The sequence below is a fragment of the Corvus brachyrhynchos genome, unplaced genomic scaffold (genome assembly GCF_000691975.1).
Source record: "Corvus brachyrhynchos isolate BGI_N302 unplaced genomic scaffold, ASM69197v1 scaffold7, whole genome shotgun sequence".
Lineage (NCBI taxonomy): Eukaryota > Metazoa > Chordata > Aves > Passeriformes > Corvidae > Corvus > Corvus brachyrhynchos.
The window spans coordinates 5,501,281-5,514,947 of NW_008239054.1; the positions used below are offsets into that span (position 1 = coordinate 5,501,281).

Sequence of the window (13,667 nt, forward strand, 5' to 3'; positions counted from 1 at the left end):
CTTCTCAGCATTTATCCAACTCTGATTCCATCGTCACCATGACATGGCAATTCTCTAAGGAATTTCTTTAGCACATCTCTTTTACTCACAGAGTCACAGATCTCTTCATTAAGCATCACTGGATAATTTTTTCTCTGCTTGCCCTTTCTGCTACCTACTCCTTTGCACTGCTGGGGCCAGCACTCAGGTTGTTACTACAAATTAATATTTTTTTTCCTCAAGCTCCACACTTTTGCTTGCATTGACATAATTAACATACACAAATCATAATTACCATGCTGGAGTGACCTCTTGGATGGATCTCTTCTCAGCTTTGAACAAGCAGGAAATATGAAGATTTTTGCAGAGCTATTTTTGCAGCTCCTGCCATGCATCAGATGCTGACACTCCTGCATACACCCTGAGGTGCCCAGCATTGACAGTGCCCTGTGCTCAGGGTATTAATTGGCCAGCCAACAGCAAAACAGCCAATCAAACAGCTTAAGTAACAAAGGCAGCATTGTGTATTTACTCTGATTATCTTACTTTTGCCTAATGAAGCTGCTTTAAGGTTTCTCTCCTGGCAAGGATCCAAAATGCTTTTATCTTCCTGCATGCAGTGGGCTGTCAAGCTGAGAGAAAAAGCCTCCTTTGTGTGCATGGTCTGTCTTGTTTTCAGAGGAGTTGCTGCAGAGGAAAGGGTGGGTGCCTTGCCTTTCATATGTTGAAGGAGGCCTGTAATGGTGTCTTTTTCATAAATGTTCTGATTTTTTTAACTTTGATCCCAGTAAATGGAGTGGGTGTTGAGAGTGCATCAGGCACACAGTTTCATCACCATGTGGCTCCTCCATTTTAGTTAATTTCTGTGTCACTAGTGGTATTACTGGGGCCACTGCTTACTTGCTAATGCCCTCTGGATCTTCGTCTGCTTGATGTATACCCTTGTCCCTTCCTTCCCAAAAAGAATGGAAGGATCTTAGTGCAATTCTTACAAAGAAACTTCTGAGGGAAGAAATCAAAAAATAAATCAAGAAATGAACCTGAGAAGGACTTCATATTGTACATGGCCTTAGTTTCCAGTACAATATCCAACAGAGTCATTCAATTCTTTAAGGAAAATGGCAACAAGTGCAAAGAGGATGTAAGCAGGATAAGAGCAATCAGGTTTGTGCTCTCAGGAAAAGAAGTTTCACTAGTTGGTGTACTTATTTCTCAAATTTTATTCCCAATTAAAAGCTTCTCTGAATTTACAGCAAAATTTATCTTCAATTCTAGAGTTATTTAAGACACTTTAAACAGAATTTTCTCCTAAATTTTTGCAAAGGTGTCTCATATTACAAATAAGAAGATTTTATATATTGTGGAACTTTTTTTCCCAATTATTTTATAACTGAAAAAATATGTTTGCACACTTGTTTACATATAAGTTTATTTTGCATTTAAGAAATTCCTTTCATAGTCAAGTGATACACCTGCAGTAACTTTAGGCCCTGCAAAGAAACTTGTGCTGGAGTGAGTTCATACTTGCTCCCACCAAGTATGTAATTTTCACTGCTCTATTTCAGAGTGCTTCAGTATACTTCAGATTGAATTTTCAAAATACTGTTTTTTCCACTGTTTTTGTTTTTTTTTTTTCTTATGTTTACATAAACATTTATAAAACAGGACTGCCTGCCTTCATAGTTTCCATAGAAATACTGCCACCAAACTGAAACTCATGGAATTTGTTTAGGACTTTTTTCCAAATAGATGTCAGGGTGCTGCCTGAATGCCTCAACTCGTCATCAGCAAGGATGGTGCCCAGATCTATGCAGGGACTGAGGTGTCCCTGATTCCTGACAGCCAGATCCCAGTAAGGATGTATTAAGACCCCTGGCACTAAATCCTTAAAAGAAATGCAGTAACCTAGAGAAAATACAGGGTATTAAGACAACAGAGACCAAATTGGTGGAAGATGATGTTGACTTGTTATCTGCTCTTTCATAATCAAGATAGTTCTCTGGTTTTTATGGCCACAATACCTGAATTTACATATTTTTATGAGTGATTTGGTAAGAGCCCAAGGACAGAGTGAGTGAAGTATATGACGTGTCCCAGGGAAGCTGGCATGGGGAGCAGCATGATGACACAGCATGTCTCTGTCAGACACCTTCTAAAAGTAGCTACTTGTTTTTCCAGTGACAAAAGAGGGTGAGATGCATCTGGAAACTTGAAGGAAAAAGAGGCCACCGTGATTACAAGTCTTCTTATGCTGAAGTCGCCATTTGCCTCCATTAATCCATTAGTCATCTATTAATGAGGGTGACTGAATTAAAGAGGAGGGAAGTGAGCTGCTAGTGGGACACTGGAAACCTAATTCCATCCAACTAACTCCTTCCCCTTGGAGAGTCCTAATCAATGCCAAATCATCCTGGTACAAAAAAACCTTTAACATATGCAATCTTTGTAATGCCCAAACTCTTTTTTCTCCTCCTATATAGTCCTTTTGATCTCATTTCCCTTCTGCTGCTATTTCTATTCTAAGTTCTTAAGTAAGAAATTTTTTTGTCTGTCCTGGTAGTGCTTACTGGTAGTGCTCTAATAATAATTAATCAAATGTTGTTATTACTTTATTATTTTTATTTTGTTATCCCAGGGACAATATTTTATCTCATTATATAATTTGACACTAACCATTGAAAACCAGATGAATGAAGAATCTATTTTATCTAACAATAAAAGGTAATTTTTCTTTAATATGTAGAACAGTTTGCATTTTTTCTACAATAATTACTTATTTAACCATTCAAAACTTAGATTTTTTAATGAACAACAGTATCAGAAATTGTTAGATCATTTTGCTGGCTTTTATAAAAGAGATAATAAGTACTTTTCCTTTGCGTGTTCAGTGTAAAGTAATTGTAGCTATCTTGTGGTTTTAAGAAATGTTCAGCCACCATAAACAACGTATTTCAGTTTATGAAAGACGTACCATATATGTCACTTTCTGTTTAGTGTGTGCCTATTCCAAGATACCAAAGGACCTGAAGTAGGTTCATAATGGATGCCGTTGTTTGCTTTAGGTAAAACAAATACCGTTTTTTGATCCAGTGTGTATGAACAGAAAATGCTGTGTGACAAATCCATAGATAAAAGACATATGCAGCTGCTTCTCAGTATCTCAAGCATGGTGCAGAGCAAATAACTAATCAATTTTCTTTTAGGTCAGTAACAAGTCATGTATTAATGAGTAAAACCTGTTTCACAGTTACGTGCCATATGAAAATTCATCCTCTGGAAACATAACTTGGTTGCTGGACAACATGCAATCTTTCTGTAACAGTCAGTGTTCTATTTCCAGTATCATGTTAAGCTATTGATAACCAGCCCAAACACTCAAATATCTTAGGTCACTGAATCAACAAAACCCTTTTGCAGAAAGCCTGTTACTTCATTGATTATAATCCAGAATTCAGATTTCCTTGTACTTCTTATGCAATGATAAAAGAGGAAAAAACAACAGAAAAGCAAACCAATCTCAGTTCTGATAAGAGCATAATTTACTTTTTATTTCTGCATACCTGTTACTGACAGGTAACTATTAAGTGCTGCATCAGAATGGAACATTCCCTACAGTGAAAATGAAATAGATTACCGCTCAATATAGCAAAAATCTAATTATAAAAGCTTGAAATGTTTTGTGTTTTGACTCATTTTCATTATTACAGTATCTTTACCCAAATATTAGCTACAAATTTACATTTTGAGGGGTTATTTCACTATGAAATTATTTTTGGGGTTTGTACCTTCCCTCCATGAATCTTTTAAAAGCAAGAAAGCTCTTACATTACTGTCTACATAATGTTAATACATTTTTTGTCCTGTGCAGAGTCAAAAATCCAGAATCATAGAATCACAGAATATGCTGAGTTGAAAGGGACCCATCAGGATCATTGAGTTCAACTCCTGGCCCTACACAGGACACTCCAAGAGTCACATCATGTGTGTGACAGTATTGTCCAAATGCTCCTTGAACTCTGGTTCAGGGCTGGTGCTGTGACCACTTCTCTGGGGAGCCTGTTCCAGCCCCCAGCCACCCTCTGGGTGAAAAACCTTTTCCTGATATCCAGCCTAAACCTCCCCTGACTCAGTTCCATGCTGTTTCCTCGAGTCCTGTCACTGGTAATCACAATAAACCATATCTCTGTATAAGTGGGGGTTTGTGGGTGTGAGTTTAGGTCTTAGGTCTGCTAAAGCAGAATGTAAAGGATAGTTGGGACTGCCTTTGTCTGTGTTATGTCTGCAGTAGCAAGTAGACCAGTAGAAGCAAGATCTGTAGTATGAAACTCTTGGTGTTCATGCCCACACAAGTCACGTTTTAATGGGGGGGATAAACTCTAGGCTATCCTTTAGCCTCCAGCCCATTTTGCAGTGTGCATTGGAACTGCTCCTTCTTCCTTAGTTTCACCCAAAAGGATTTCAGTTCAAGTGCTCCATGGCAGCTCCATGGTGCTTATTAAAATAAAATAAATAGGCACAATTGGCAGTTCAAAACTGCTCTCCTGATACAAATTAAAACACAAATGTAGGCAAATATTCTATATCTCAAAAGCCATAATCAGGCCATAATCAAAAAGATAGGAAATGGCTCTTAAAATGGAGCAACAGGACCAAGAAATGGCAGCTCTAAATGAAAAGTGTGCTTACTCTGGATATCAATGCACGAAACCAATGCAATGAAAGGAATGTTGTAACCTGATCAGAAGGTGTGAGATGTAGAAAAAAAAGAAGTAAATGGACACCTCTTAATATTATAGCTAAGGGACATTAGTATTTTCTTCATAATATTAAGAAACAAATGGAATTAAAAAGCAACATTCACTGGTCTCTATATGAAGAAGGTCTGTCAAACAATATAATGAAAAAACACAAATATTCAGCAAAAAAGTCTGTGTAGGGACAAAAGACAACATAGTTGTAGCATGTTTCATTCCAAAAAAATAAGCCTATAGACAAGCTTGTACAAGTAGAGCAACTGGAGGATTTGAGAAAATATAGAGTGTGCAGAACCATCTGCTGCTGAAACAAACAGTGGATTTACAAACTGAAATTCTCTTGAGTTGCATTGGACAAGAACCCCTTTTCTCCTTCTCACATACTTTTCATTGCAGTTACATGTGTAGCAGCATGATCTACGAGGGAAAGAATAATAAAAGAAGAAGAAAGCAAAGCAACTGCACAGATGTCTTCCCCCTGCCCCTCGCCCTGATTATTTCTACAAGTTCTGCTGAGACATTAGAATATCTATAAATTCATTGCCATCTAATGAAGAAAACTGACTCACAAAAGGAAGACCTTATTTCTTGCTATTTGAATGGGAAATTCCCTCATAGCAGAACACCTGTTGCCATCTAAACAAAATGCAATAATTAGCTGGAGCCTACTTTGTATTTCTTGAGCAATGTGTTTACTGTAATTCACTTGAACATATATAAATCTGTATTAATAGTTTTTTACTAGGTGCTATGCTTGACTCAGTAGGTGTTAACTTTGATTTAGTAGATTAAATATCTGATTCAGCAGGTAATTCACATGTTTCAACAGGTTGTATAGTTGATTCAACATATGAAGTATCTGGCAGTGTTTATTTTTTCCAAAGGTTGTTTTATCCTTATTAGAATTAACTTGGTTGAGTTCTCCATATGGCACATTAAGTGCAAGTTAAACATTTTATTGGGAATGTATATTGTAAATTGTTCATTTAAATACATTTATACAGCCTTTCTGAAGTTCAAGTAAGAGATTATTCCCTTGTGAAAAGTTTTGTGTTTAAACATTATTCTTCTATTAATATTAGTCTTTCAGTTGTCATACTGAAATTTCAGAAACAAAAAATAGATTTTTTTTTAACTATTTCATACCTAAAGGATAACAAAAAATAAAAGCAGAATAGAGAAGAGATGCAGGTTTCAGAATATGGTGGTTCATCTTTGACAAATGGATATGTATTTTTTGCTTTTTTCTTTCCATTTCTTTTACATCTTACAGGATGCACAGCAGAAATCAGTTTGAAAGAAACCTTGACAATAAAGCAGACAGAGGAGAATTGGGATGGAAAAATATGAAGAAGAGTAAGGAGAAATTAAAGAATAATATGGTAGTGTTGGATGAATATCTGAGGACAAACTGTGGAAGAACATGTTACAACATACTTCTGAAGTAAATGTTTTGGCAATAGGTAATATTTAAGCTCACAGGAACTGTATCAAAAATGAATGCAGAGAAGAACCAAAGCATTTCATAGGGACGTGTGTCAGAGCTTACAAAGAGCAAGTCTTTTAGGAGGCACCACAAACATCCAAGGAAGTCCTTGCCCTGTCACACCACCATCTAGTGGTCCTTACTAAGATTCTCACTATGCACAGAAGTAAATGAAATCTTGGCTAGCAGAATTGACTGGTTCTGAATCTTTTCTGGAGTCTTAGCAGTAGATTTAGCTGGATTTTAATTGCTAAAATCATGAAATCAGGTAAGCAGGAGTTGACAAGTGGATCCTAAGTACTCAGGCCAAGGTCCATCATAGTGAGACACATATCTCTTTTTACATTCATCAAGTGCTCAGTCTTTTGTACCTGTTTTTCCTTTCACACATTAGTCTGCTGATGGCAGGACATAAACCTGTAGTGAAAATCACAGGGCTTTATTTTGTTTGACTTCTTAGAGATTTCACTGAAAGCTACTACTTCATGCAACTTGAGCATCCCATGGTGGCAAATATTCTTTTGTTTAATTTGACTTCTATTGTTTCTTGTTCTAAATGATTGCAATTCTTCATTGCAGGTGATTAATCTTGTTTTATTTTGCTATTATTGTTTTTTTTGTATTTTAATTGTATATTTAATGTTTTCTAGGTATAAGAGAAAGTTGGATAGTTCTGGAAAATACCAGCAAACAATACTAGGAAAATACAAAATAATAAATAGGTAAGACAAGAGAAGAATAACTGCTGAACTGTTGTTAATGGGTTATAAGATTTTAGCCTTTCAATCTTATATTAAGTTATCCTAACTTTACATTTCACAGTCATTATACTGACTACTGGCTATACTGACTCTTTTTATTTACATCTACATGGATTGATAAATTAAGATGCAATTTTTGCATTTCCAACCTTAATCTTTGTAAAATGCAGAAATTAGAATCTCCTAGACAAAGTGATTTCAATTATTGAAATTGATTTTGGATGTTTCTTGCCATTGACTTTTTAAACAACTATGCTAAAGAACTGTAAATATGATGTTGATCTACTATGCTCTTGAAGTACACTGGAATGGGCCAACTTTTACCTTTGTAATGCATGACTAAAGGTATTAGAGGTAAAGAAAGCATGAATATCAATCTGTTTCTGTACTCAAAATGACCTCTGGTTTTATTAGTAAAGGAATCTAAGTGACATCATCTTTTGACAGTCATGATCTTTAACCCAGTTTGATCTAAACCAGACTCCTTTGGAATGATATCATTAAGGTAAATCCCTGAAAGAAGAACAAACCATTTTATTATAAACCATTTAAGGGTATTAAGTTACTGGGAATGATTTCACTGATTTTTTTCCTTATAAAGGACAAACAATTTCAAGATTGCAGGTTAATATCAAGACACAACTGAACTTTGAATTTTTTTTCAGTTGCATTAGGTTTAATCTTCTTAAATACATTGTAAGACTTCACATCTTTTAAAACACGATTCAGAAGTCACTGAGGTATTTCTTATGTGAACATTGCAGTGCAAACTATATTATTATACCTAATTCTATTAAAAAAAAATGGCACTGCAATAAAAATGAAAAAAAGTAACTACTTTATACAAGGAATCTTATTCTTTCCACCCTATCCACTCTAAACCCAGCCCATCTGTCCTATGAATTCATGGTTTCTTTCAGGAGCTGACCATCCTGGGGTTGTTCTCCTTTTCTGTCATATACTGACTAAGAATTTAATGAATTAACCAAGGTCTTTTTTTTTATGATGTATCATATTTAAAAATTGAATATTGATACTAAATGAAGAATAGCAAAGTTTTGATCTGATATGAGAGAGAAAAATATTGTTCAAAATACCCACTTGGGGAAGGAAAGTTGTAAGCAAAAGATGTGTGATTTGATTGTGATATAAATTTTTGCTCTAGATTTGTTCCATTTTTAAAAACCTTTAAGTCATTGAATGGAAATGAAAATAGCAACTAAACACTCCTAATAGCAAAAATGCACAAATACACTTTGAACAGCTTTGCTGCTACCAAGAGAAACATTATCTTTTAAACAATTGATTTGTTTTGTCAATGTTTTTCCCTGAAAGCAGATTGCATACAGACAGTGTTATAGTGGCATTATCTTGAGCTTAATCCTGATATTTTTGGTAGCCTTACTTTTGTTTTTATCTTCCAGCCAGGTGTTTCCAATAGTTTTGACTGTAAGATAACCCAATAGCTGGTGATTAATGTAGCCATCGTAAAGAACATAAACAATCCCAGAAACAGAACTCAAAGTTCAAATATGGATGCTAACAGTAATTGCTTTTAACAAGTGCAAGGAAGAAGTGAGAGGAAACCTGGTATTGAATTTTGTGTTGCCAAAGAGCAACTGACCAGTGATAACAGAAGCATCAGAAACACAGAGTGCAGAGAGGTAGCACTTTGCACAGGAAGTATCATGAAACAGCCCATGTCAGCCCAGTAGTAATTGGGCCTTTGAAGTTTCAAATGTGAGAAGAGATGAACATTCATCTTTAAAGTGTGCTGAGTCTCAGGGATTACTTTTGGTTAAAGTAGGAATGTGCAGTTATTTGAAACCTGACCCTGAGGTCTCTAAAAAGTTTGGCTTAGGTTGTGCTAGAACTGACCTTGTAAATTTAGACAGCTGCTAGACTACTGCTAGGAGCAAATTATTACAGCAATTGTGATTTTCATGACTAGCATAAAAGCAAAGGGCACCTATTTAAGACCTGTGAGGTCAACTTTCACATTTACTACATTGCAGAGAAGGAGAAGCGGCGCAGTCTCGCGAGAATAAGATACTGTGAAGAACTTTGAGATTCTGCATAAAGCTGGAGGAAGAAGAAGAAAACCACACATAAATATATGAGAATAGTTCTTTCAAGACAAGAGGTATTCTGGCAAAAAAATATTACTTCAAAATATTTTATTTTTAAAAAATTCTAATTTACAAGCAAGTATTTGGAGAGAATGTGCCAAATATTAAAAATATACAGCAAACCTTGAAATCATAACAAGTTTATTCATTTGATTGCTTTGCCTCTGTATTTAAAAGAATAAATACTTCAGCAAAATAGGTTTATCAAAATTCAGTTGATTTTCTGTCTGAGTTTGTTGCAATTGAAGACTGGATATAATCCTAAACTCCAAATCTAGATATGATTTTGTGGTCACTTTATTTAATGCCGTGTCAATCAGATATTGAATTAATCAATTCTTTATTTGAACTTTGGAGTGGTTTCTATTTTTTTAAATTGTTTGGGTGATTGGAATCCCATGATTTTATTGACATGAATTTTAAAAGTTGAGAATTATTTCTTTATGTGAGATTTTAGGATTTCATGTGGAAGGAAGTTTATTTTTTTTACTTCACTTTTTATTAAAAAAATAAAAGTAGCAATAACTACTGCTATGATTTTTAGCCTGTTCACACATCTGCATAGCATTTGATTATGTGCTTTCCTCAGAACCTTTAATCTTTGATGGACCCAGAATTCAAACACTCATGTACACTAATCTTTCCTTATTCAACTTACTGGCACATCATGACTAACCGGTTTATCTGGTTTATTTTCACCTTTGTGACTTAAATGTTTATCAGCAAACCACCTGAATTCTAGAGAAAAGTATAAAATCTGACTTTCTGTGTCTGTACTGAGATGTCATGGTTTCACAGAGATACGTGGAATCCAAAAAGCTATCTCCCTCCAAAATGTTGAAAGCTGATTTTGATATGGTTAATACTACCACAGTTTGGAGCTCAAACTCATGAGCTTTATTGTGTTGAATACTATACTCACCAAAATCAGAGCTTACAAAAGCCAGGTAGAAAAAGAAGCAACAAATTTGATTTACAATGTGTGATATTGGTTATGGTGTTCAGGTGTTTGTTGGGAGTATCACATTAAAAAGATATTTTGAGGAAGGACTCAGTGACAGAGAAATTGGAAAGATTAAAAAAAGACCCTAAAAAAAGTAACGGAAGATAGTCATAAGAGGATAGGCATTTTAATAAAATATTGGAGTGTATGAGTAGCTGAAAGAATGAGGAGAGTGAATGTTAGTTGCCTAGGAAGATGCCTTTAGGCATTTGGATGAGAGTGGCTTTGACTGATTGCAATGCACAGGATCTTATTTGAGAGGATCTAGGATGGAGTGCATTTTAATTTGTGTATAATATAGAACTTTATTTAGCTCAGAGGTGCAAGACAGATGGACGACCTGGGCAACCAGATCAGTAAGCTGCACATATATTCAAGGAGAAAGAGCCACAGGAGTTTTAGAAGTGTGGGGAAAAAAGGAAAATGCATAAGAATGAACTCAAGAAGCATCACCAAATGGGCTGGATTCACTAGTGAGCATGTAGGAGGAGTTTGGTCTTGGGTTTTGCCTGTCATTATTTAAAATGAATTGGTGAGCCCCTATATGCTGAAACAGAGATTTGAGGAATAAGGCAAGTGCCACAAATGATGATGTGGACAGAGCATGTGAGTTCTAGGAAGAAAAGCAGACTTGTTTAGCCTGAACATGGGCCTGCTCATTAGATAAATGCCAGAGCTGAAGAAGAATATGAATTTAGATATTTCTTAAGCATTCACTAATAGTAAGAGTACCATCAGAATAACAGAGTGCAATAATGAGCCATGGTTTGCAACCATACAGTAGACCTTGCAATACAAGACATGGAAGGTGATTGAAGGACAGGAGAAAGTGAGAAACAGTAAAGATCACAATTTAATGATAACCATAGGCTCTTTGCCTTTGTACATGTTCAGCAGTCACCTCTTCACCATTAGATCCATTAATACAGACAGGAAGGGTTTTGTATATTTATGTTGTGCCTGTTAGCCCTCTGTAGCTAAGTAGAGCTAAATAAATCCTTTTGTGTCCTTTATGTTTTCTAGAACTGGAAGGCTTCCTGTATGTCTGTTTTTAATCCTCTTCAGGTTTCAACAGTTTTTTAAAGTGTGTGAACAGAGGTTAAGTTTTCTGGAAGGTATTTAGTCTATATTCAGTCTAAGGTCATATCACTACATATTGTCATGCTCTTGGTGCATCAGTTAAGTCTGTATATTCTAGTATCTTCTAATGTTTGAAAAACTTACTTTGCTGTCTTTCCTGTCAGTAAGGTTTATGTTTTCATGGAATTCACATATTTTGGGGGATATACTGAAGAAAGTTTATGGAATTCAGAAATCTTTCGATGAATTAGTTCACTGACTGTGCTACAAAAAGATCTTAGATGGTGGTAAATATGCATCTAGAAGCCTCACTTGTCAAGGGGAGAAGTTGGCAGGTACAAGAAGCATGTATTTCTGCTGCCATGGTGTAATTTTGCTATTGATTCCAAGAGCAGAAATCAATTCTTGCTCATTAGGATTACCCAGGTTGACCCCTACCCTGAGCTGTTTGCTGACTTTTTTCTGTTTAAAATATATTAAACCTCTTTGTTGAGCTTACCCCCTCTCTTCTACTAATGAAGTTATCATTTTAGTATTTCCTAAGTGTTTTATATTTGTAAGTGACATTAACTATCGTGTACTCTGCTCTTTCTGACTGGCACTTCACACATAGCCCTTCCACTCTCATCTCAGAAGTGTAACAACATTGTTCACTATATTTTAGTTGTCAGTGGAGATGAAAGTTATTCCCAGCAAAATCTGCCATGGAGTTGGCAGTCACAGAACAACTGACACCAAGCACAAGTCCGTTTCTGTCAGGGTTGTAGCATGGTACTGATTGAAATAATGTTGGGGTTTTGCATGCCACCCACCTCTGGTGAATACATAATAAGTGTGCTGGTTGGACATCTTCTTAACACTGAACACTAGTGCTGGTAATTGCAGTGGAATTTTCTTGAAAGTTAATGCATTTTCTTTGTAGTCAATTATTTGCTCTTCAGCCTATAGAAGTGCATATGTACTATACATATTTCTTTGTAAACCCTTATAAAATATTGGAACACCTATTAGCAAAATACTAAGATGTAAAGACTTAAAAAATATTTATGTAATCTCACCTTTATGGGCATCAAGCTCTTCTAATGGCTTTGTAAAAGATGGAGATTGAACTTTGTTTGTAGAAGAGAGTCCAGTCTGTCTTTGGATATTCTGCAATTTAGGACCCACAGATGGTTTTGCTCATGTAGATCTAATTTTATTTGCTTTGTCAAATGCACTAATCCTGATGAGCAGGCCACATATGCAAAGCTAGCTTAGACAGACTTTGTCAATAACCCTTTATGGTAATGAGCATTACTTTAAATTGTGTCCAGTGTTTAAGCAATGTGTTGTCTAGAGTGAAAGTTCTTAAAGATGGAGGAAGGTATTTCTGCTGCCATGGTGTATGGTATCTGTGCTGGTAAAACAGGTGAGATTTTGAGAGCCAGAAAAGTATGGCACCTAGATAAACAGACAAAAATATCTTGGATGAGTGAAAACATTTCTCTAGTTTGGGAGAAGAGACACAGAGGAAATTCATCAGTCTGGATTTTCTAATAATTTCTGACAAGTAATTTCTTTTGGAATTTATCTTTCTTGTTCCATTTTATGTCTGAAGTTCTAGTCTTATATTGAGAGGGATTTCTGTGTTTCCTCACCTCTGAAAACTGGCTCCGAAATAACCAAAATAAGTTTCCAAGCTCTTTTGAGCTGTCCCAGCTTGACTGATACTACTTTTCCATTGGAGTAATCACTATGCTGTCAAATAACACTCGCGCTACTCCTTTAATCTTAATTTTAGTGATGTCAGGCTCCAGTTGCAATTTATGCATCTTCTCAACATTAAAAAATGGGGAGGATATGTGTGTTCATAAGCATACTGACTAAAGTGCTTTAAGTAGACTGTAGTTGGTGTGTCCTACAGAGAAGACAGAAATTAAAATATCATGACTAAACTGTATCTGTACAGCAGCACCACAGTGCCACTAGTCTAGTAATTGTTTCTTTCATCACTCAGTGCTTACTAATGGATTTTTCCAACTTTTACCCTTGATTGACTGGACTGATCTTGACACACTCTAGGAAGAGGATGGAAATTTCTCAGGAGCAGGCAACAAGGATCCCCATATTAAAATACTTGCAGCGTGCATGCAGCACCTGAGATCTCTCAGAGTGGTTGACTGTAATGCTATAAGGTAGTTACTATAATAATAATATGTCTGTTAGGATAAAAAAGTCACTTCAAGACTATCACTGCAGCATTTTCATAGCCTTTTTCAGATATCCAGGGGCAGTTCTAAATAATCTTGATTATTCTATCATGTACTTTACACTTTTGTGACTTGTGTTCTGCATTTTCCTACACATCGAGAAACAGCGTTGTTGTTTTGTCAAGTAACCTATATATGACCCCCACTCCCATCAGTTATTAACACTGTGCTAATTTAAAGAAATATTATGTGTTACAGTTTTGCTATTTATACAACACCTGAAAGA

General features: G+C 35.7%; 1 long non-coding RNA gene across 1 annotated transcript in view; it reads left to right on the forward strand.

Moving 5' to 3' along the window:
• The window catches only part of LOC108447867, a 25,093-nt gene extending 15,530 nt beyond the window's left edge, over positions 1–9,563 (forward strand). The window contains exons 2-4 of the long non-coding RNA XR_001863567.1: positions 6,007–6,196; positions 6,870–6,941; positions 8,996–9,563. This is a non-coding gene — a long non-coding RNA (uncharacterized LOC108447867). The remainder of the gene's footprint in view (positions 1–6,006; positions 6,197–6,869; positions 6,942–8,995) is intronic.
• Positions 9,564–13,667: the final 4,104 nt, after the last annotated feature.